The following is a 23,295-nucleotide window of genomic DNA, read 5'->3' as shown; positions in this document are numbered from 1 at the left end:
ATGCTATAAAGTAAAGTGCAGTGGCACAGGATGATTGAACCATCAAGTAAAAAACAGTTTGAATACAAAACTTAACTGAATTCTGGTCATTTGGATATTGATGCTTCTTTAAGGTGAATTCTTTATTGTCGGTTTTTTGTATTTCTCTGACAACGTTACAGTAACGCGTTACTGAGCTTCTCTGACTCTGACAGCGCTGCTACAGGTTCCCACTCAGCGGCTCTTCTGATTGGCTGATCTGACCGAGAACAGTAGTCCCCGGGACTTGACGAGCCGTACCATTTCTGACAACAGGGGTGTAACGATATACTAACCACCGCTGGATGTTACTTCCTCGCCCGTTTAAAACACACGTTGTTCACTAAAACGAAAAATTGAAGCATACCACACACAATTGAATCCCGGTGGTTCTCATGCCTCGAGCAATGTAATTTGAAAATAAGTCGGTCATGTCCGTGTGCCCCTCACTGCATGAAGTCGACGGTTTGGTTCAAAATGGCTGAAGAGTAACAGATATGAGGATCGACGGCTTTGCCAGGTATTTGGGGGAAATGAGCCTGTGTTTAGTCTGAAGGCGTCCCTCCACATAACTGGGGATCCAGGTGAGACATGTTTAAAGTTAATCCCACATTTCCACCCAGCCCACCGCTTTTACACCGAGGAAACGAGGCCAAACACGACTGGTTTGCAGTGTTGTTACGGTAGCCTCTCCATGCAGCAGGAAGCATCTGTGGCTTTAACTCTTTACTAACAGAACGAACAACAGCTTCAAACTCGAATAGCAGTCGCCTCGAAGCGTAGGGGTCGAGGCAGGATGCACACGCAACACGCAGCAGGTACATGCATGTGGCTAACGTGTCACTCAGTGTGTGTGGAGCTAATGTAGAGCAGGCCTGTGGCTAACCCTGCAGCTGTGCAGCGAGTAAACAACGTCATTACTGTTAGATTCCCCGCGGTCAGTGCACAAACACACTCGAGCTGAAATATGTGCAAACACACGCACTGAACTGTCTTCAGCAACTTCCGCCATCAACTCATCTCCAAGACGTGCACCTGAGCATATTTACGTTGTGGATCTGTGCACCTCCGTGGAGGAGGAGTTTCGGAAGGGGTGTAGAAGTTAGTGATTCTCACTGAGCAATGCAGACTTGGATTGAGCACATGTCTCTACCTTAAACATAGTTTGAATCAGTATTCAACGTTTTTGGTTGCTGTTGTTTTCGTAGCATGAGCTAAAAGCAGCGAGGAAGCTGTTCCCCATGTTGGAGCACATGTGTAAACACATGGGCGTCACACCTGGTTCCATTCAGTTTTGTGCAGATCGGCAGAAGGTTTTGCGAAGCGTGAGAGATGATGCCTGGATATGTTCATTCCATGGTGTGTTTACTACTTATGGTCATTGTAGGACTTTGCAAGCAAGGTCTGTTTCCAGGGACTGTACTTACAGGTTTTCATCTAGTTTTATATAGCTTTCTCTACAACAGGTTATTCATTATCTATCTATCTATCTATTGTCAGGCGTGTTGGTTTATCCTAAATATGAGAAGAGCCGGACTGGTCCAATTTAAATATTTATTGAGATGCAATGAAAGTTGAACAACATAGCTATGGACAATTATCACAGCCTAGGCTAATTAAGTTAGCAATAGGTAGTTAATAATGGCCCCGAACAAAAGGGGTTTGATATAGTTATAACAGTAGATTTAATATGATTGGTTATGAAAGATTGAAGGGGAGTCACCGCAAATCAATTTGGTTCTCCCTTGTTGGTGCACAGGCATGTCCACGCCTCTTGGCACAGAAATCCAGGAAGTGACAAGAAGCCGCTCTCTGTGACGCTTCTACTACTCTGATAGTTGCTAAGCAAAATGTTCTCTTCATGAAAGGCCTTGACACAGCTGATGCCATGTGGGCCATTGGAGAAAGGAATATGATGTTCCTGCTATATTCAAACAATGTCCTGTTGATGTAAACATTAGGATCCTCGAAACCAAAACAACGAGACAAAACAATGTCAACAAAGTCACACTGTCCGACCTCCAGAACTTTATCAGACAGCTGCTTGAAATATATTTGGATAAGTCTAAGGGAATAATGGTTTAATACCAAAAGTTAGAATTCAGAACAATTATAAGATTCATTATTATCAATATGCAGCAAGGGTTATTTATAAATCATTTGAATAAAGGCCTTATATTTGGTTCAAACTGATCATGCTTCCCCCCCCCCTTTAGTTGCAAATAGTTTCAGTCAGACCCAAATACCAGCTAGAATTTGAAATCCTAACACTATCTATCTATCTATCTATCTATCTAGCTCTATCTAGCAATGTGAATATAGATTTTATCCATCTCAGTTTCTCTAACAAACCCTTATTTGAGTAATTGGCCTGAGGGTTGGGTTCTCTGAACCTTTCATCATCATAATTTTGTAATTGATGTTGCACAGCACTTAATTCTTTGGTAAATCACAAAAGATCGGATGTGCTACTTGCAAGTGTCCAACATGAACTATCAATTTTAAGGCAGGGGAGGCCAAGTGCATATTGTAAGCATTATAATAGCATAATATGTTTATATCTCTTTAACACCATTACAGAAAACCTTCCCAGCACCAGTCTGATGCACTTCGTTATCATCAGTGGACAATTAAATTGACTCATTATCAGCCACACTAAATAGTAGTGACTAAAGCCGTTTTCAGACATGACCTGTGGGTAAAGTCCAGAGAATTAGATACAGACTTTAACCGCAGTTGGTTTTTCACACAGGCACAACGCAAGCAGAGGTTCTCTGCACAGACGCTTTTACAACAGCATCAAATCCTCCGCAATAATCATTCAAGAGGTGGAGCAGCCGGGTAGAGGGGGGAAGTGACTGTTGTGTTAGAAACATCATGTGAGCGCAACTGTCCGAGTGAGACGCTCGGACTTTCCCTGCCTGACCTCCTAGTATAAAGTCCATAAGAAGTCAGTAGAATTCAATGTGTGAACACAGTGGGGGATCCCCTGCTGGATTCATCGCAAGTGATTGGGGGTGTGATGATGATGAAGATGTGGTGATAAGAGCTGAAGTCACTTCCTGCCACTGTTCGGCTGCTCTACCTCTCACATGAATAGTAAGGAGGATTTGTTGCTGTTGTGAACCTTTTGCTTGCATTGTGCATTTGTGAAAGACTGACTGTTGGTAAACTTCAAATCCAATTCTCTGGACCTTACCCGCAGGTCATGTTTGAAAACGGCCATAGTGTCAGCAAATATTTCAGGAATCAGAATCAGTGTTGGGTCGGTTTTACTCATGCCTCTCCACAGGAAGTAAACATTAGGGTTGAATGTTGTAGAACGAGCACAAGGAGCTTGGTGCATTTGTCTGGACAGTTGGAAAGCTTGCATAATATCACTTGGTCCGCTCTGACACTACGATTTAATGTGACTTGTAGAATTTGGGGTACTCCTCTACTCCTCAGTTTTAAGTATCACTGCCAGACTGAGATAAGTCAGTGGCCCTGCTGCGTTTCGTAAGAGAGTGAGACAATAACGATTGAACACCTACGATTTTAAAGGTTCAGTGTGTAAGATTTAGTGTCATCTAGTGGTGAAGTTTCATGTTGCAGCTGAATACCCCTCACATTACCCTTCCCTACCAAACATGAAAGAGATTCTGTGGAATCCTTTGAGTGACCATTAAAAACTCAAAAGGTATTTAGATTGTCCGGGTTTGGGCTACTGTAAAAATGGCAGCCTCCGTAGAGACGACCTACTGCTAATGTAAATATAAAGTATTTCAATATAAAGGGCCCATTCTAGGGTAAAGAAAACAACAATTTGGACAATTTAAATGAAACAGACTAGTTAAAACATATACGAATATTTTATATTCAATTACTGTCGATAGAACCCTTTCACATAAATCGCACACTGGACCTTTAAGTAATCTGGAATCTGATCAGCGGTGGTAAATTAAGATTGATTTTGGGGAGAGGTGAAAGAGAACAGTTCTCTATAGTCAGAGCCATCTCATTGGAACTAGAAATCTCTCTCTCTCTGTGGTAAAGGGTCTGTTCCAGAGAGTGTTCCTGGTTTTCCTTTCCAGATGCAACAATTTAGTATTTTCACTATCTTCAGTAGCCCAGTTTTTGTCACAGGAAAGGAACGTTAAAGGTCAGGAAACCTCATGTATCTTAGGTCCTAATGTGGGGAAAGTTGACGAAAGCAGTGTTTTGTTTTCATGAAAAGCTTCACTTTCACAGTTAACACTAGTTTACAATGGGCTGTTCGCACTAGAAAGACAGTTTCCATTAGTTTTCCGCTGTTGACTGAGGGTAATTCTATTTGCTGTGTGTCAGATCAGTTAAACAAAGGTCTGACTCGTATTAAGGAAACATTATTAAGACGTACGGAGAGAAAAACGGCTTTCACAGTATACAACTTTTTTCCTCTGTAGAAAAGTGCTGTCTCAGCAACATTTTGTGCTGATGATGTAAAGGGATTCACACCACACATATCAGCAGACACTTTTTAGAATTTGGTACAATGTTCACAAATCCTGCTCTAATAGACTACTATATAGATTACTAGTACTAACGTAGATACTTATTCAAGAAGGCCCCTTATTTACAGATTACTTTAAATATGAATGTAAAAAGTCAATTTAATTATATATGGATGGATGTTTTGCCAAGTACTTTTTGGTGCATACATTCTTCCAGTTAATCACCATGTGCTACTCGTCTCCCAGAAATATGTCTTTGCAAAGGGTGCTGACACCTTGGGGAGTCTTGCTAACCCTGGAGTAGGTACGTTTATGTTTAATCAGTGTTTCATAATTTAAACTACTTTCTTTATTCCTGACAGGATGGATATGTCATTAAAACTGCATGTAACCCTAACCCTAACCCTAACCCTATGAACTATCAAATATGGGAAATAAAATAAATATACATTATTACTAAAACGTTAACTGTATAAATAAATATGACATGTCCAAATTATGTTGAGAGCCTCTTTTTAGTTGATATAGCCCAATAATTCAGCCAGGCTGATTTAAAGTGGTTGCAGATATACTATTATAGGTGTCAGGCCTATATCTTGTCTGTTATGCTGTGTCATAACTTCACTAATTAGTCAATTGTCACTAATTTGATAATCTAATTTGATAATTAATTGCTAAATTAAATTTTTTGGGCAATATTATAAAAATGGGATAGTGTCAGATTCTTAAATGTGATCATTTGTTGCTTACACTGCTCAAATATCATAAAAGATATTTTTCACAGTTTTAGTACGTTTTGCAGACATAGCAGTTAATTGATTAGTTGAGAAAATAACCGCCAGATTAAATTCATAATGAAAATATTTGTAAATTGTCCTAAGGAAAACTTTATTGTCTGGATTACCAGAAGAGGTAGGGTATGCTGTAGGTGGATTTCTCGTTAGCTTCTGGTTAAATATAACCTGAACCATGCCACATGCCATGAGAGTGAAGTGGAAAAATATGGGTTCAGTTTTTTTTGGGGTGATCTCACCATTAAATGCTTTCAATGTTATAAAATGCCCCTCTACCTGTTGTGGCTGCTCTCTGTTAGTGAAGGTCAATTCAGGTAACCGGATGTCGTATGGTTCATTTAGGGATCAGCCTAATATGAATTAGTCGTCAGTTATGAAGCGTATAAAGCTTTGATACTGGCTCGGTTTCAACCGCTAACTTATGTTGCTGTTACCTTTTTGTTATTCCCTTCCAACATGCTTTTCACTTTCGTAAGGCAACACATTTTGTCAAGATTTTCTGCCGAGTCAGAACAGCTCCTTGCCTATAGATGAGACAGAAAGAGGAAGAGCCTTTCCACACACACACACACATACACAAACACTTACTACCCAGTAAAGGCCTTCTTCATCTTCCTGCTCACCGTGGGTAAACACCTCACACTTTTAAGGTTCATAGCATATGATTAAAAGAACAATTACACTGCATGATGATATTTATCAGCAGAATATGAGTTAGGCTGGCATGTAAACCTGGCATCCACTGTAAACACACACTATGCCGAATGACTGGAGCGTTTACTCTGGCTGCAGCAGCTCCAGTGTGGTTTCACATGTGGCGAGACATAGAGGGTGGAAGCAGGCAGAGGAAACTTAGATGCTTGTCTAACATTTCCGCTCAATCATAACCAAGATCATGTTACCATAACACACACACTCTCTCACAGACACACACATAAGGCGCCACTCATTGCCAGGCTTTGAAGTACTGATCTAAAGTCTGAAGCAAACTGAAAGTGTTCCCAAATCTTGTTGACATTTTACACTTGGGGTATGATGATGCAGCCAAACATTCAGTCACTCCGCATCAACTGTCTTGGACACTGTAGCTGCCACTGATTGTTTTTCTGGCTTAATTCTTGCTTAAAGGCATGCCCTACTTTTTCAATTATGGCTTCATTACTTCACGGGTGCAATATCGGCACTACACAGCTGAATTAAAATACAGTGCTCCCCTAAAACATTAGCACCCTGACTATTTCAGATCCTCTTTTGTGAGCTCTGGTGAAAAACATCAAGCTCCAGTCAATCAACCCATTTAGCCTAATTGATTAAAAGATTTTTTTTTTTGTTATGCCTAAATTCAAGCAGCTGATACATATCCCGTCTGTTAAGTGCTGCCCAAATATGTCAAGAGTGGAGAGTTGAAGAACAAGGAAAGTGCATCTCTAGTCTGAATAATGAATGGCGACCATATTGTGGATGGAAAAGGGAGGATGTGGTTCAGTAATAGTCTGGTGAATATTACTTTCTCTTCTAAATTGTTGGTCTTGCTAGACTCTTGTTTCCAAGAAAAGATAATGAAAATTACATGTGAAGCCTAATGACTGACTTTTACAGGATTTGTAGGCTGCAGGCAGCGAAGGCATGTTATTATATTAGGGTGCTCCTTGGAGAATTAGCATAGTTCCTGGCTGTGTTCCACTTCTAGCAAACCATTTTCTTTGCCGTGTTCTGGGTAATTTTTTTTCCTAGTGTGGTAACATCTTAAGAGGTTTATGTAGCATGGATATAACATTGCACAACGTATAGGCATTGTTACTGGCTGGTAGTGGTGAGATATGTTATTTTGCTTACTGTACTATGTATTTATGATACATGATACAGCAAGTCTCTTCTTAAAATGTTGTTCATTTTTTAGATGGAGTTAAGCAAAGGCCAGCATTTACAAATCAGTTTGTGGTGGAAGCACTTGCCCCTCCCTTGTTATCCCTGTCAAATTTCCCATGAGTAAGGCCCTTACCTCCAAACTGCTCCGTTAGCCAACAACAGATAGGACGATGGTTCCACTCGACCTTGTGCTCTGTGAATAAATTCTAAATAATATACAGGGTTTCCACTACGTTTATTTTGAAGTGGTGGCCTGCCGCTTCACAATTATAGCCGCCACTGCTTCAAGATTGGGGCAGACACACATTGGACGGACCCTTATGCAGTAACGGCTATAATCAGTTTTTCTCTTTTTAAGGCTTAGGTGTAGCACACAAGCTTTATGTGGAGAGCGTCAGAATTATCAAAATAACCAAATCACTATTGACTTTATTTGTCTATTCATTTATTGATATATTTATGAGGGGGTGTTGCTAAAACATTCTCGAGGAAACACTGATATAAAAAGTTCTGCCACTTGAGAGGTATTGCTGTCATGGCTTAGATATCATTTTCTATTTCAGTGCAACAGAGAGTTGATGATGTAATTGTTGGCAGCCGGAAAACATGCTGAGTGAAACCTATCAGTTAGCGTTTAGAAATGTGGCAGCACGCTGTTCGTAGGTTATCAGTGTATCCGCTGGTAATATTTATCAGAATCAATCCAATCAACATATAATCCAATGTATTAGCATTAAGATTACATCCATACTACCAGTTTTTGTTTTAAAACTAAAACAATCTATTTCCACATCGTTTTAGTTCTGTATTAGTAATAATCTCCATCGCCTCTAACACACCTGAAACATATATCCTGTGACCATTGACCATTTATATACACTTCTGCCGCTGGTGTAAAAAGGAAGTAGATTGTCTACTTAGCATTTGGTTGCTAAGTTATGGAACATACTTTTTAAGAGAAATAAAAATGGGGACATTCTTTGGGGGCAAGGATTTCTTTTTTGAACCGACAATGAGTTGGAACTGTTACCAGGGATTGTGAGCAATGGTTTGGTTTACATTCACTGCTGGTAATCAAGTTGTGAACGTAAAAAACAATCAGAAAGCGAAAGCAGCTGACTCCGTCATTATTCGCAAATGTATTTTTTTTTTTTGCCCATCCAGAGTACGATGCAGCCTTCGAACTAAAACAGGGCCGGCAGTGTTTCCGGACTTCTGTATAAGGTCTTTAAAACTCCAGAGTAGTATACGTAGCACCAGTGACTTAAAAAAAAGAAAAGAAAACTTAGTAGTACGGATGTGACCTTATTTGGTTGGGCACGTCTCTCCTCACTCTCACTCTCTTGGGTGTAAACTAGGTTTCGTTCAGCTCTAATCCCAGTTTTTCCCTTTAAGCATCTACTATACTGCAACCTGAGCTTATCTACACACTTTATGGCTGACTGAAGTAACTTGACTACTGCTAATGGCGCACGCTTTTATGTGGCTGCTGCAACACGCTGGGACTTCTCTTATACACCAGGAGAAACTCACTTCCCACAACTAACACATCATGTGAGAGTCATATTTACAGTAAGACTGTTGATACGTTATCGACAAAAAAAGAAAACAAGAAGGGATAGAGTAGTTATGAAGAGGTAACAGGAGGCAAGCAGAGAAGAAGAGGACAATTTCAACTGTTTAATTTCAAAAACACAAATAAAATTCTAAATATATTATTATACTAATATTATACTAACCCCCCCCAACCCCCCCATAGAAACCTCTTGGTCTATAGGAAACACAGACTACATTTCTATGGCTGGTTGAAACATATTTTGGCATCCATTGGCAGACAGGCCAAAGAGTTAATTTTGGACTATGGCTGTAGGACATGTTCATTTCTGGTGGAATGATTTGGCCCATGTGAAGAATGATACATCTATTTATGTCTGCCAGCCTAAATTTTTCAATTAGCTCCAGACATTTGGGAAAATCTAAGTCATTTTGGGCCTACGTGGGTTTATTCCGTCTGAGATAGGCTAAGTGAATTTGAAACCAAACCCACGCCTTGTCACTCCTCTGAGGTCCGTCCCACCCCTGCGGTGGGCGCGGCACGTGCGTGAAAGGCCGCAGAGAGGCATTCACTTTCATCCCCTTGTCATTTGGCTGCTTCCCAAATATACTGTCTCATTCTCCCCCTGCTGCTAATTTCTCAGCTTGTCCCGCCCACTGTCTCCTCAGCCTCTCATCTCCGTGCCCAGCTTTCCTCCAAACCCATTTGTGTGTCTCCCGCTCTTCATCCCACAGCTATGATTTAGGCGTCAGGGTTGCTCGCGCTCCCTCCCAGCCCTGGATCAAGTTACCCTAACATTACTCAGTCCTTCCCCCTGTTGAGGGTGCTCCATGTCAGGCATAGCGGAGCCTGCCTGCCTGCTCGCCGCCTGCCTCTCTGGACCTGCGGACTAGTGCAGTGCAACCACAGACGCCCCTGGTCACTGGAGTTATTCCAGTTATGGCACAGACTCTCTGGAAAATGATGCAGAGAAGTGAGTGGCGGGCGGCAGGCTTGGCTGCATTTTCAATTTCATGTGCGGTGAAGAAAACTCCAGCAGATGGGCTGCTTTCAGATGTTACATCAGAAATCTTTTGTGTTGTTTTAATTCCACACACACAAATCACAGCACTCTTTGTTGGCAGGGTTGTGAGCAACAAATGGAACCCTTCCCCGTTGTCACAAGTTGACTGGTGATTTGTGGAACTCATCGTTTTATGGTTATGTAATGTCGGTTCACTTGACGAGTAAAATGTCTTGTTAAAGCCTTCACCGCCCCACTCTCATAAAAGTGAGTGATGCGGGCGGTGGTTTGAGGGCCTTGCTATCGCTCTTACAGTACATGTCATGGGAGGGTATAGGAGTTGTCTAGTTGGCTTAGCCAAAGAATGACACCGTAGAAATTTCACTTGCTAGCTTGGCTTTATCACTTGATTTATGCTTGCTGAGTGACCTCTAAATCCAGAGAGCAATTGTTGGATCCTATAGGATTTATTTATTAGAGTCAGCAAAGGAAAGTGTATTCTGTACCTGCTTCTCTGCCCAAGTCCTTTTATTGAGTGTAAAGTTTTATAGAAGCTGCAGCATTGTCCTCCTATTAAGCCTGTTGTCGACTCGTTGTGAAGCCATAATTCCCACCCTGCCATCGGCAAGCTTAAAGCTCCTTTTTAATTTATTTAAGTCTGACTTATGTCCTTTGCAATGCAAGTTAACATGTACAGGACGGAGCGCTCAGGCTAGGCTAATCCTTTCTAATTGAAAAGGAGGCGGCGTTGTGGGGCATTGGCTTGTATGTCGCTCATCTCACTGCTTGTTTTACAGTAATGAGACATCTGGGGCCTGAGAATAGAGCTGTTTGTAGAGGAGAAACGGCTCTGAGCCTGAGGGCCTGCAGGGCTGTCACAGACAAAACAACAAAGCTGACTGCTTGTTTTCTCCTGTTTGTATGTGGGCATTTAATTTTGCCCTAAGTCTGTCTTGGCAGACTTTGCCATACACATTACTTTAGGTATCATTGGAAAGAATAATACATTTGGGTAATTTAGGACAAGGGTAAGAGAAGAGAGAGTCTGCTAATATTAGGTCCACATTCCTTACATCTCATTTCTTGGTCTGTGGTGTTTTTTTATGTATATAAAATTGTTGGTTTGCAAAACTGTAGGCTATATATTATTATGATTAATATTACTATATTCTGAATTGCAGCTCCAGTTCCTTTAAGTACAAGGTTTGGTTAGATTTTTGGGGGGATTTAGTCATAATTGGTGTGTATCTGTGGACTGTGCTGGGTGCAGTCTGAACCAATGTATTTCGAGTTTATCTTGACACACATGTTAGATTCTGCTTTACAGAGGTATGTGATTTTATGGTCCTCAAAACAACTGTGATAATCCACAAACTTTGTTAGAAACATTTGTTTTGGGATTTATTTCTACCAAGACACACCTGGATGTCAGTTGACTGTAGACTTTGGAAACTCCACACATCTACTGCATTTCCCACAGTATCCATTCAATCTATGGCGGTAGCTCTCACATGCAACAGATTCCAAATGAAAGAGAAGTGCGTGTGTGTGACAGATAACTGCATTGCATGCTACCTGCGGGTACGCTCACAACTTGCAGCGGTAATCACAAGGTCTGAATCTCTGCATGGACACCAACAACTTAATGAATGATAGCGCGAGTGAGCATGCGCAAAATAGAACTGCAAATAGCACTGAACACAGCTATAAATTGCAACATTGGAACAAAACACAAACTTAAAGAACTTGCATGTTAAGATGAGAAGTGTACAAAGTATTTGTGGTAGGTGAAATTAAAATATGGCAAACCACCACAGTCTACATGGTTATCGGGAAACACTGCTGCTACGTCTTTGGTTTAATCACTGTTTCTAGAGAGAGGATCTGCCAAGGTTTTCTGATCAATCAATTATAGTGGGATGAGCTACAACTCAAAATACTGTATCTGGACAGTAAAGACCTGAGCCTCTCCCTTATATATCGATATCAAATTAACTAACTCAATTTTGCATGACCTTTTTGCATCAGTTTCAAAATTACTTAAGAAAATGGTGGAAATGACCATCAAACCTTCATGCTCAACTTTATTACATTTAAAAAAATTGACTAAACCAATTATTTGATTCTCAAAGTAGTTTGTTGATCAGTCTACTAGTTGATACATTATTGTAGCTCTAATTCCTACTTTGTTTCATAACTGTCACAGTGTGGTTCCAACTTATATTTCAGCCTGTTAGCCTGGCCCCTGCGCAGCAGGTAGAAAGTATGTTGCTCACAAAAACCTTGGCAGGAATGGATAATGTCAGACCAAGGGATGACCTCATTAGTGGCGATTATGTTATGTTATCCTTAAACTGTGCCAGAAACTATTGTTAATTCTTCCCAAAGTTTATCGCAATGTAGCAACATTATTTGGTATATTATTACTCCGATCTACCTCTGGTTGCTCTGGACACAGTGTTGGAGCGGTAGCAACAATCAGGGCAGCGTATATTGAGGAGTTTCTTAGCTTTCCACTCATATTGCTGCATTGTTTTGTGCCTGAAGCTACAAGAAGCCATACTGGCCTCATATTGCCATTTTCACACAGTATTGGTGACCTGGCAGTGCATTTAGCCAGGTCTGGAGCTACACTCTTGATCCAGTTGGACATGCTAAGCCCTCTACAGCTCACCAGAGACCTCTAAATTACTGCTTTTCGCAACCAAAAAAGCACCTCAATGTTTGAGGAGAGATTTTTTCTTTATTTGCTTCCATGTTTTTCTGTCTCAGCAGCAACTACACACAAACAGAAATAGTTTGTACACCTGATATGTTTGCTTGTGCTAGCTGATCGTCTCTTTTGCTGTCAAAGGTAGAATTAAAATCTCTCACACATGCTTGCGTGTCCATGGTACTCCAGTGTTACTTAATGTTGTAGCCTCGTCAGGAAAATATACACTCACTCTGAAAGGTATGAAACAGACTAACCTTGGCAAAGACACTTGAGAGGCCAAAGGTTAATTCTAAACTGCTGTAATCCATTATTTGGTCGGTTTGAGAGCAGAGATAGCAGTTGTTCAGCATGTACCTGTCAGTACTAAATGATGCTTATTTCCTGCTAGAGGGAAGGTTGAGGTGGTGTAATAGTAAGCAGCTGCCTCAGCTGGACCTTACTTTTCCTTTTTGTCAGCGTGCTGTTCTCTCTTGCTATCCAATGCATGCCAGTACGCCTACTTTTGCCCAAGTTCTGTGCTGCCTCTTCAAGATACCAGCGGCTGTAGGTGGTGTGTAGTCATCACAAGAAAAGGCTCAATGCTCTTTGATGAGCGATAACTACCTGTGTTGGAGTAAGCAAATGAGAAGCATCATCGTTTGGCCAGCGAGTTCTCTCAACGCCTGCTGCTTATGACAATCCTGTTTATTCTTCCTACTCTCTACTTCCTTCTGTGATTAGCTAAATGATCCATTGATTGGCCAAGTCGAGGCACTGGGAGCTAGGGATATATATTTATCACACAGCAAGAGGAGCATGCAGGATGTTGCACTGGCTGTCCCTCTTTCATTGGAAAACGATAAACATAAATCTGTGGAATGCGTCCATGTGATATAAGTCTACGATGGAGCGGGGAGGCAGGGGAGGATAGAAAAGTCCGATCTGCTCTGCTGTCCTCGGGCAGTAGAATTGGAGAGCCGGAGCTCTGTGGGGTTTGCTGACATTTGAGGAAAAAAGCCCACCTTCAGCAAAGGCCGACCTGCAAATCAGTGTCAGGACTGGTGCTTTAAAATGGGGGTGAGGATGTGAGTGCTTCTGAGGAGCCCCCTCAGTAATGCAAAGGGACTTTGGATAGGGCAAGGTTTCTCGCTGTGAATCACAGCTAATTAACTAAGTAATTAAGATCAAAATCTCTGCTCAGAGTAGGACTGTAAATTGTCCATACATTTAAATAGGCCTTGAAAGGAAATCCCTCCCATTTCATGCAAGGGCTAAATTAAAGCATTCAGACCCGTTCCTCTCTATTATCCCTGCCGTGTGTCATACAAGGGACATCTGTTGAAAAGAGCGAGCCAATGTTACGCTGCGTTAAAGCCCTCTCTGCTCCATCAGAAGCACTGTTCATAATGCATTTGCTATACATATTTCAGGTTTAGTGAATTTATTTCAATAAATAATGTCACTCCAAGGACACGCTTCGATCTTTTCACAGTGGCCACGCTGGTGTAAGCCACACCATATTCTCATTCCTCTTGTGGCAAATGATAGATTAACAAACAGTTTATAAACAGGGCGCTGAGCATGTCTAAACTTTTATCATCACTATGCCAAAGTAACCTCTCTTCACGATAGATGTGTTTCCCAGTTTATTCTCCTGCTATGAGCTGCAAGGATATCTATGGGAATGGCCCTAACATTAAGGCTTACAGGGAATTTCATATAGTGGGCACACATTGGATATGATTCATTGCTGGGCTTAAGTACATTTGGCCTTTTCTGGTTGGCACAATTTAGGTGGTGCTGTCTTCTACTGGGTTGACTTTTTAAATGCCCAATCTTTTTCCCGAACTGCATATTGAAGTGCAATACTTCGTGGGACTTAAGAAGTACTTCATTGCTTTTTATCTACTCGTCATAAACAGCGAGTGCCTCAGTCGGTGGTTGGTTTACACAAAGTACACACTACAGTTTGTCTTTAGTAACTTTTGAAGTCCTTTTATTCGTCTTTTCTTTGACCAATGGTGTGGCTCTAGGATACCACTGCAGAACCTTCTCTTGTTGACCATCTTTGGATGGATTACAGTGAAATTCTTTCCCCAATTCCATGGTCTCTAGAGAGTGAAGACTTGGACAAACTGAAAACATAAATTACTTGGGATTTCTGCTTGAAAATATCTAAAACTATGATTTGGTTTATGAACTGATATTAAATGCTTGACGTTGAGTGACTCATTGTGGCCACAGTGAGACTTTGGGTGGAATTATTTAGAACATGTAATGTTCCTTACTTGTAATGATTTTCAGCCACTTTACAGACACTGTTACTGTGCCTTAAATAAGCCATTTAGAAATGTGGTTACTCTTGTGCATGGCAGATAAATCTTTGTTTTCCAGGAGGAATCTTTTTATGGAACAGAGGTTTCTCTAATGCCCAATCCAAGTGTCTCATTTGCATGACATTTTATGAAATCGGCATCCTGGAGGAAGCCAACTGTAATCTGATTACTTAAGTGTATGTAAATACACTGAAATTGACTGTTGTGCTACCAAGTGCTCATCTGACTTGTTTTAATCTATTTGAGTTTACCACATATAGCAACGTTTTAGTCATGTGCAATGCTACTTCTTCTCATGTTAGTATGAGTACTCTCTTTTTGCCAAGCTTGGTCACAGCACTGTGCATGAGCAGGCTTCTAACAGTAGATTCTACTGGCTGATAAGTGTTCTCTTCTCTCAGGGTACAAAGCAAACCCGTGTTTCCTGAGCTGTCTTGTGCAATTTGTGCTCAAGCCAGTGTAGTGCCAGAACATTTCCACTATGTTTCACCTCAGCCTACATACTGTGCAGAAAGACATGTGGGGTCAAGTCAGTGATGGGGAAACGGCAGCAGAGTCTATGTTGAGTTTGAGGCCACTACCTTTTTTCAGTGCTTTTGTTGTATCTCATTTGAACCCTGAGTCTTAAAGGGATAGTTCACTGAAAAATGAACCTAGATCAATATCTTCTCACCAGTATGCTGATGGGGGGATGGGTGAAGTGTTTGAGTCCACAAGACACTTCTGGAGTTTCAGGGGTAAACTGTACTCGAATTGAATGTCATGGCTTGCGGTCACTTGGATGACACTACAGGAGCAGTATGGAGACATGTTATGGTTTTTCTGTTGTTTTAATACAACTTAAGAAGGACTCACCATTGACTTGAATTGATTGGATTCTGCTCTAACAAAGTTTACCCCTGAGACTCTAGAAGTGTTTTGTGGACTAGAGAAGTGAAACTGGTTATTTTCAGCGTCTTTAAAAAAAGTCTTGATTTGAATCGCTAAATGAAGCACTTGTAAAAATCAAGTTCACTTATAAATGCTCACAGGTTTCCTTTCAGGTTACAGTAAAAAATACACCCCATAATCCAAATCACTTCCTCCTCTCTTTCCTCTCCGGCAGGAAGGGGTTACTCTCCGTGTTTCCTGTCCAATTCCCAGAGCTCTGGCTATGTTCTGATTGCTTTCTTGATGTTAAACATTCCCAGGCTCCTATAACCTTCTAGCTTGCCTCCACCGTCCAAGAGCCGTCCCAGGTGAATGAGTGGGCGAACCTCCTGTTTTTTAAGGATAAAATCTGCACAATCTTTTTTTCTCACAGGGGGTGGGAGATACGGGGACTGGAGGGGCAGGCAGCTGTGTGATGGGAAAGCATTCTTTCTTTGCATTCCGTCTAGTTGTTGTAAGGCTGTGGGAAAGCATGTTTTCCCAACCATGGTTCATTTCAAACAGTATTTCTTGTGCAGTAAGGCTGAATTCAAGCTGAAGGTTTGATTGTAATAAAAAAAAAAAGTGTGTAGACACATTTCAAGTGTGACGGAATAAATAAATATGAGTCAGTTAACTTGAGGAACATGCCTCTCCGACTCATATTTGTTGGTTATCGAGGTTAAGATGTACTTCCCTGTCGAACACCATCCCTCTATTTTTCCTTCCATGACTCCTTCCCACTCACTTCCTTTCCTCCCGAGACACCTGATCGACGGCTGAGTTATGTTATCACATCTGAGTCAGCACAGCCTTCGCATCAGTCATCAAACAAACGGGATCCAGATTGAGCTAACATGCCTGTGTGGAGGCTGTGCAGTGGATATGACCCAGGAGCAGAGCTGGGCCAAGCTGGACTATATTTAGCCCAGCGATGCACAGGCTAATTGCCCTCCCAGGCCTAATCATTTCCAGGCTCTGCAGCTCACAAACGACGAGAGGGGAGGCCAAACACCCACTAACCTCATGTTAAAGAGATGTCTGCATCAATGGGGCTGTCAGAGTGCTCAACAGACAAGACAAATTAGCACAATGTGCTTCCTCCTCATATGCTATTAGATGTTCTGTAAGCGGATTGGCTTGGAGAGTCCAGTATTGCTGTCTGCTTTAGTGTATTAATTGAATATGTTGTCCTGTTACTGTATCAGCAATGTGACGAGTCTTGGCAGCATCCTCTACAGGCGGCATTGCAAGGATGTCTTCGGAGTCTCCTTGCAATAGTATAGAGGCTTGCTAGAGCAATCAATTGCGAATGGTGAATCCCTCCACTACTGCCTCTCCTCTGTGGGTCCAACCTGCCCCCCCCCCACCCCCCACCCCCCCCCCACCTGAAAACAAATGCACCAGTGCCTCCACTACTCTAGTCTTATCTTAGCTGTGCAGTGGCATTGGTAGAAAAGTTCAGTTTGTGGTACTTTTGTTTCGCCATTTCCTGTGTGGTTCCTCTCCTGGAGTCTTTCCCCAGGGTATACAGGGTCACACGACGGCCTGGTTCGGTGGGGGGTTGTGGAGAGGGGATGGTAGGAAGAACAAGTTGGGTAGCCTCTGTCTTTTAATCACCCCCAATCTTCTTTTTCTTGGTCTAGTTTGCCAAGGCATGCTGCAAGAGTTTTTGTTCCAGGCCTTTTTTCATCATGCATACCTAGAGAGAGGTCAGGTAGACTGACAATTATGAGAATGATAGTATAGAACAATTTAATATCCTTTTACTGAAAGCGAGTTCATTTGCAGCAGAATGGTGTTATACACTTGATCAGAATGTAACAGGATGCTGACGCCACCATCCACATCTGGCACAGACATGGGCGTACTGCTTTGCTTTAGCCTAAGTGGTCACCATGTTGACTAAATTGTGGGTATTTAGTAGTCAGGGCGGTTGTATAGAGATATTTATTCACAATATGAATCACAGCTGCACTGAAGTGTAATACTGATGCCGCCCTAGCTCATTTAGAACAGAATAATGGCACAGGAATTGTGTTGTTGTCCATGCCTTTATTGTCTGGCCTTAAAAAACATTATGTAGAAGCTAAATCTTGAAACAATGTGCATTATGTCACAGATTTTGTGATCATGATGATGATGAGCTTGCTAGGATTAATTGGCTGTTTGATTGTTAGGTTCTTCAGGTTACTTTGATGGGGAGAATCAAGTATTGAATAAGGCTTATGGAGGCAATTCAGACAATCTGATCTGAAGAATAACAGGACATCGGGACTGTTCATTACTCAGTTTCTTTTATCAAAAATTTGCCGTAGGATTTTTTTAAGAGCTATTATCAGCCTTAACTGTTGTGAGGATATGTCTCGATCATTCAAACTCTTGTGTTTGAATGGATCCTAATTAGTCAAGACATAAAAGAGTTATCCTGAAGGTGGAAATCCGAGCTTGGCTCCTCAAAAAACTAACCTCAATTTCTTGTAGGCTGCAGACTGGTTAATCAAAAGGTGAGCTCAGAGCCAACGGCAGGGAGGGAGGGAGAGAGAGAATAAGTGAACTGTGCTTGTCAGCTTTTTAAACCCTGAAATTGATTCTTCTTCTGCGCTCTTTATTCTAATGACAAGCTAATCCCTCTTTTCCTGTTTCCCTCTGTTATAAGTAGAGCCTCTTATTTCCCCTGCCTTGCTGTGCAATGCTTCTGAAAATTAGTACTCATGATGACTCTGCGCTCTCAGCAATCAATTTGACACACCAAGTCCCTCCAAAAAGGTTACCTGTGGCAACTGAGGCTCGGTCACGTAACTTTGAATTTGCCTCCCCTGCCAATTTTTATTCAGCTAATTAAAGAAATGGCTCTGTCTGGGGAGTCAGCTGAATGAAATGTCAAAATATTGATGTTGAATAGTTATGTGTTTTCAGGGTATTTGGCATTGGATGAGGAGGTAATTTGCTGGAGGTAGTGCAGGGGGACAAGGGGGCCTGTCAGTCCCAGGGCTAGGTAAATGATATTAGTAGAGATCTGCTTATTTATGAGGCTTTAAGTTATTCATGTTCAGCACACTATCCACAAAAGCTAAAGGTTGGTTTACTGTAACCTGTAAGTAGGGCTGCTAACTAGGGATGGGCATAATTAATCAACGATCGATTAATTTATCATTAAGAATATCTTCGAAGACATCATTTTTCATCAAGGAAAACTATTGCATGTTCGCTATGTGTCGGGAGGTTGGAATATCCGAGCTGCCCTGAACGCACCACAGCAAGGATGTTAGCAGCTGGAGCAAGCAGCCCGGTGCCAGCCTCCACTCCGCTGCTCGGCTTCATGTCCGCACATGGACCCTCAGTCCACGCGGAGGGGAACCCAGACAGACCCGGGTCTGGGTGAGGGGTTCCGGGAGTGAGGACGTGACAACAACTGGACTTGGTCGAGAACCGTCAAATCGAGCTAGCTGTCAGCGGCTAGCTGCTGCTCGCTCATCGGGGCTAAAGAGTACAGCAGCGCATATTTTCAAATGTAACCATTTAACGGAACCCGTTTAACTGCCACAAGAGTTGTTCATCTTGTAATAAAGACCTCAATGAGGAAACACGCTGTGTTTTTCTATTTTCACTGCATTTGTATATAGCCTCTAAATAGTGAATTTTAATTCCAAAATATTAATGATTAATCGAAAATCGATCGTTAATTCTCCCGGCGATCGATTAAGACCATTTAATGGAATGCCCATCCCTACTGCTAACAGAGGATGTCATCAATTATGTTGTCATCCACTACTTTTAATATCCAGTCATTTGGATCATGAATCTACTGTTTTTAATGCTCTGACTTCCCCCCATACTACCTCATCCTCTTATCCAGCCCCAAAAGTATTTATACTTCCCCATATCTTATCCAAAAGACTTGTGTAGCCTCCTGCTGGCTGAATCAAACTGCTTCCTCATCTCCCTCTAAAAGCTATGGGTCTTAGTAGTCTTGATGTAATACATATTTTCATAATAGGTCAGAATACCCTGACAGAAGCGCTTGTTGGATGGTTGGATGGCTCAGCAGCGTCAGCCGCTCTTCTTGAGATTCGACGTCTTGCCTACCGTGCATGACTCGCAGCAAAATACACAATGAAAATGATCTTTCACCAAAGTTTCAATGTTTATCTCTTGAACATGTCACAAACATAGGTATTCCAAGCTCTTGTGTTTCTGTTGTGTTTCTGTTGTTCAATTATTTGTTGTAACGAGGTTTTTATTGTTACTGCAGGACTGGAGGATACACGGCTTCATACCATAGTGTCCCGACTTGCCATTTTTTCGTATAGCCGTACTTTTATTCAAGGAAATACAATGATCTTACCAGAAACCTCATGAAGCAGCTCCACTGCAAGCACACAGCAGACACTCTCCCCATGTGAATACAGCGACACACAACTGATCCACTGAGCAGCCGTCATGCAGCCAGTGTGGCCTGGGCGTAAAAGTCTTCTGAAATTTACAGAGATGATGGTGGTGGTAGTAAGCTGTATAGAGGAGAGAGAGAGACAGAAACTGAACTTCTCTTTTCAGCTTTAACTTTTGTTGTTTGCAACTGAAACACTATTAAATACCTTGCAGGGGAGAAAACGCATGTAGCTTTCCCTATATTTAAACGTTTGTCATGCCAGTTATTTCGCAATAAGGGCCTGCATTGACTACCTGGTAAAGACCGCCATGACCTTTGACTTGCTAATCTCTTCCTTTGAAAAAGTGTAAATGTTGGATGCCAGAAAACCATGGCCCCTCTTTTATAATTGAATTCGTGAAATATGTCATATCAAGGCAGGACATTTTCTGCACATATAAAACAATTTGCATGTATTTCAGCAATGTTGCCTTTATTTGGTTGTCACAGGTCAACTGAAACCAAGCATTTTAATATATATTCTGACGAGAAAATCTACATCAACAAAGTAAAAAAAATTGGTCTTGATACTAGTTTTTGGGAAAGTCGTGTAGTTTCTAATGTTAATGCCACTGTAGTTAATGTGAAATTAATGTATTTATCTGGATACCACTTATTGATTATTTTTTCATGAGGCTTTAGTCCTGACGTTTGACTTTAGAGAAGTGAATGTGTTGTTGGATTTTTCTGCCATGGTGATTGTGAAATCCTGGTGATAATGACTTCATATTGTTCCATAAAATACATCCATGGTTTTGGAAAGGACACCCACTCACACACCACCTTATAGTGTGTGTGTGTGTGACGTGTTTGTGTTCCGGTTGGCGACTGGGCAGGTCTGCGGTGTACCTGGCAGGCTATAAGGTCTCTGGGTTGCTCTGATAGTGCTTGTTCCTTTGAGGCCCTAACGTGCTGTGGATAAAGACACTGGCCGCGTCCATGGTCTAATCTCAGGCCAGCATGAAATGATCCAACGTTTCAGCTGCCAGGACCTGGGTAGGATAAAGATACACCCATAGCTTATTGGTTGAGCACCAGACGTGTATCGCAGGTTTGATAGCTGATAGCACCAGTCGTCCCCGCTATGGCTCTTTGCTGGCACACAAAGATGCCTGGATTCACCCTCCGAGAACAAGCCCACCCTTCCTCTCTCCCTTGTCTCCCCTTGATCTGCCTCAACTGGCTGCTCTCCCCCCAGCTTCTCTCTGTTCTTTCTGTGTCTCTCCCTCCGAAACCGTCTTTCTTCTTTGCCTTCTCCCCTCCCAGTTCCTTGTCAGATCCACAGGGCGAGATTTTTATCGCTTTTCTGGGAGTCCTGTGAGGGGAACCTTGAGGGTCTCAGTGGGATCAATTTAAAAGGGAAGCGCTTGTCTCTCCTCCTCTCCTTGGCCCTCTTGGCTGATTGGGTCCGCTCGCCAGGAACTCGCAGGCTTTTGATCTCAACCACCCCTCTCACCGCCCCCACCCCCACTCAAAGTTTTTGTCAGAGCTTGGCTCTAAAAATCTGTTCCACTTTCCCTAAAAAAATGTGGGCCCCATCCTCTTTTCACTGCACCTGTGAGAAACCAAGTAAAAGTTTTTTAAACCCACTGGGTGGTACTAACAATCTATGGCGTGATTGACTTCCCTTTTAAGATGTGTGAGCGGCCGTCTCTTCAGGTGGAGGTAAACCGAAAAGGACTTGTGTTCCTCCGGCAGCTTGCTCTAACAACTGATGAGAAGCTGCTCTGAGCTGCGATGCATAATTCACACGTTGTGGGGAATGGCTCTTTCTGTTACAATGAGGAGAAAAGGTACAAGGTGGTGCTCTCAAGCGTTCCCATGCTGAGCTGTGTTGAAGTTGCTCGTTCCTTTGTACGACATAAAGGAAGCATCATCCTGCAGAAAGGAGGACTGGTTTGAACTACAAAAACAAGAGAGGGTTGAGTTCAAGGTTGTTTTTGTTGGAAACCTAGAGCACTGTTAATGGATAATTCCAATTTATTAGAATCATGGGTATTGTTTTAATACTTTCAGCTATTATTTGGTTAAGAAACCTGAGCAGTCATAGGAAGAGAGAGGTTTGAAACAAGCCAAGCGTTAACTTGGATTTCAGTTCCAGCTTTTGGCCATACTTTATGTTATATTTTATTACTTTATACCTCTATAAAAATGGCAAGTAATGTACAAATGTACAACAAATGTACAACAAATTTGATCAATTCTCTTTTATAACTGTGTAAGGCAAAAAACAAGAAATTATTAACATCGATGTTATAGGATCTACTGCTCAGCTGCTGCCATTGATAAAAAGAGAGAGGGGATGGTTGCAGGGTCCAGAACTCCCTTTTGGATTCATCAGTCAAGATGTGTGGGAGATGAAAATATCCACTGGCTATTCATATAATGTACTAGTTAAAATATTAGATGAACTTCTTTGTCTCATATTAAGTAAATCAGGCATTATGTTGACTGCAAACCTCAAGACACCAGAGCAACGGTTTCAAGCATGCAAGCCGCTGACTACATTTTATTGGTAGAGCAGTCGCTGGCACCATGTTGCTTCATGACCTCCATGCAGTGTGGTTTAGACATTTGAAATTTAGGAAGAAGTGGAACACTGATATCAGAGGGGTGTAAGTGAAGACGAGACTGAGAGTTGACTGCAGGTTAAACAGTCAAAGAATTCACAAATTGTAACTCCTTCCTGCAGATTATTTGATACCCTGCTCACACCATTGTTTGCTCATGCTGCCTCATTGGACTCTTCACTCTGATGGCAACAAGCTTAATCACTGACTATTGTGTCTCATCTGCCGAACTTCCTACCCTACACTTCTCCCTTGGTTTTTTCTCTACTGACAGATGAAAATTGGTTGTGGGTTGAACATTATGTTCCTAAGCCTTGAATGACTACTATTTGATACTAGGTGGTACTGTGGTCTGTACCATGATGATATCAAACTTTGATGCACAGCTGTTACCCCTAATAGAATGATGTTACCCCTAATCTAATTGGTATTAGAGTTTGTAGTGTAATGTAAGCAGTTTGCTGAGGAATGGACAATAGAAACACTATCAGTGTTTGGACAGGAGCCAGGTCTTGTCACCATCCTCCTCCTCTCCCTTCTCCTCTGTCTCCTGCCAGGTCACTGGAGGTCACATAGGAGTTTGTCTAGTCCCACCTCACTGACCTCTTTACTCTCGGGAAAACTCAAGTCACGACTAAGGAT

The 23,295-nt window shown here is 41.9% G+C and overlaps 1 protein-coding gene across 1 annotated transcript in view; it reads left to right on the top strand.

Annotated features, from left to right (window-relative positions):
- Window positions 1-505: 505 nt before the first annotated feature.
- znf438 (zinc finger protein 438) overlaps window positions 506-23,295 on the top strand; it is a 49,625-nt gene continuing 26,835 nt past the window's right edge. The window contains exon 1 of the mRNA XM_062379573.1: window positions 506-602. The gene's annotated coding sequence lies outside the window, so the exon portion shown is untranslated. The remainder of the gene's footprint in view (window positions 603-23,295) is intronic.

The sequence above is a fragment of the Platichthys flesus genome, chromosome 21, assembly GCF_949316205.1.
Source record: "Platichthys flesus chromosome 21, fPlaFle2.1, whole genome shotgun sequence".
Lineage (NCBI taxonomy): Eukaryota > Metazoa > Chordata > Actinopteri > Pleuronectiformes > Pleuronectidae > Platichthys > Platichthys flesus.
The sequence above is the reverse complement of the archived record's forward strand: the minus strand, read 5'-3'. Positions and strand labels throughout refer to the sequence as shown.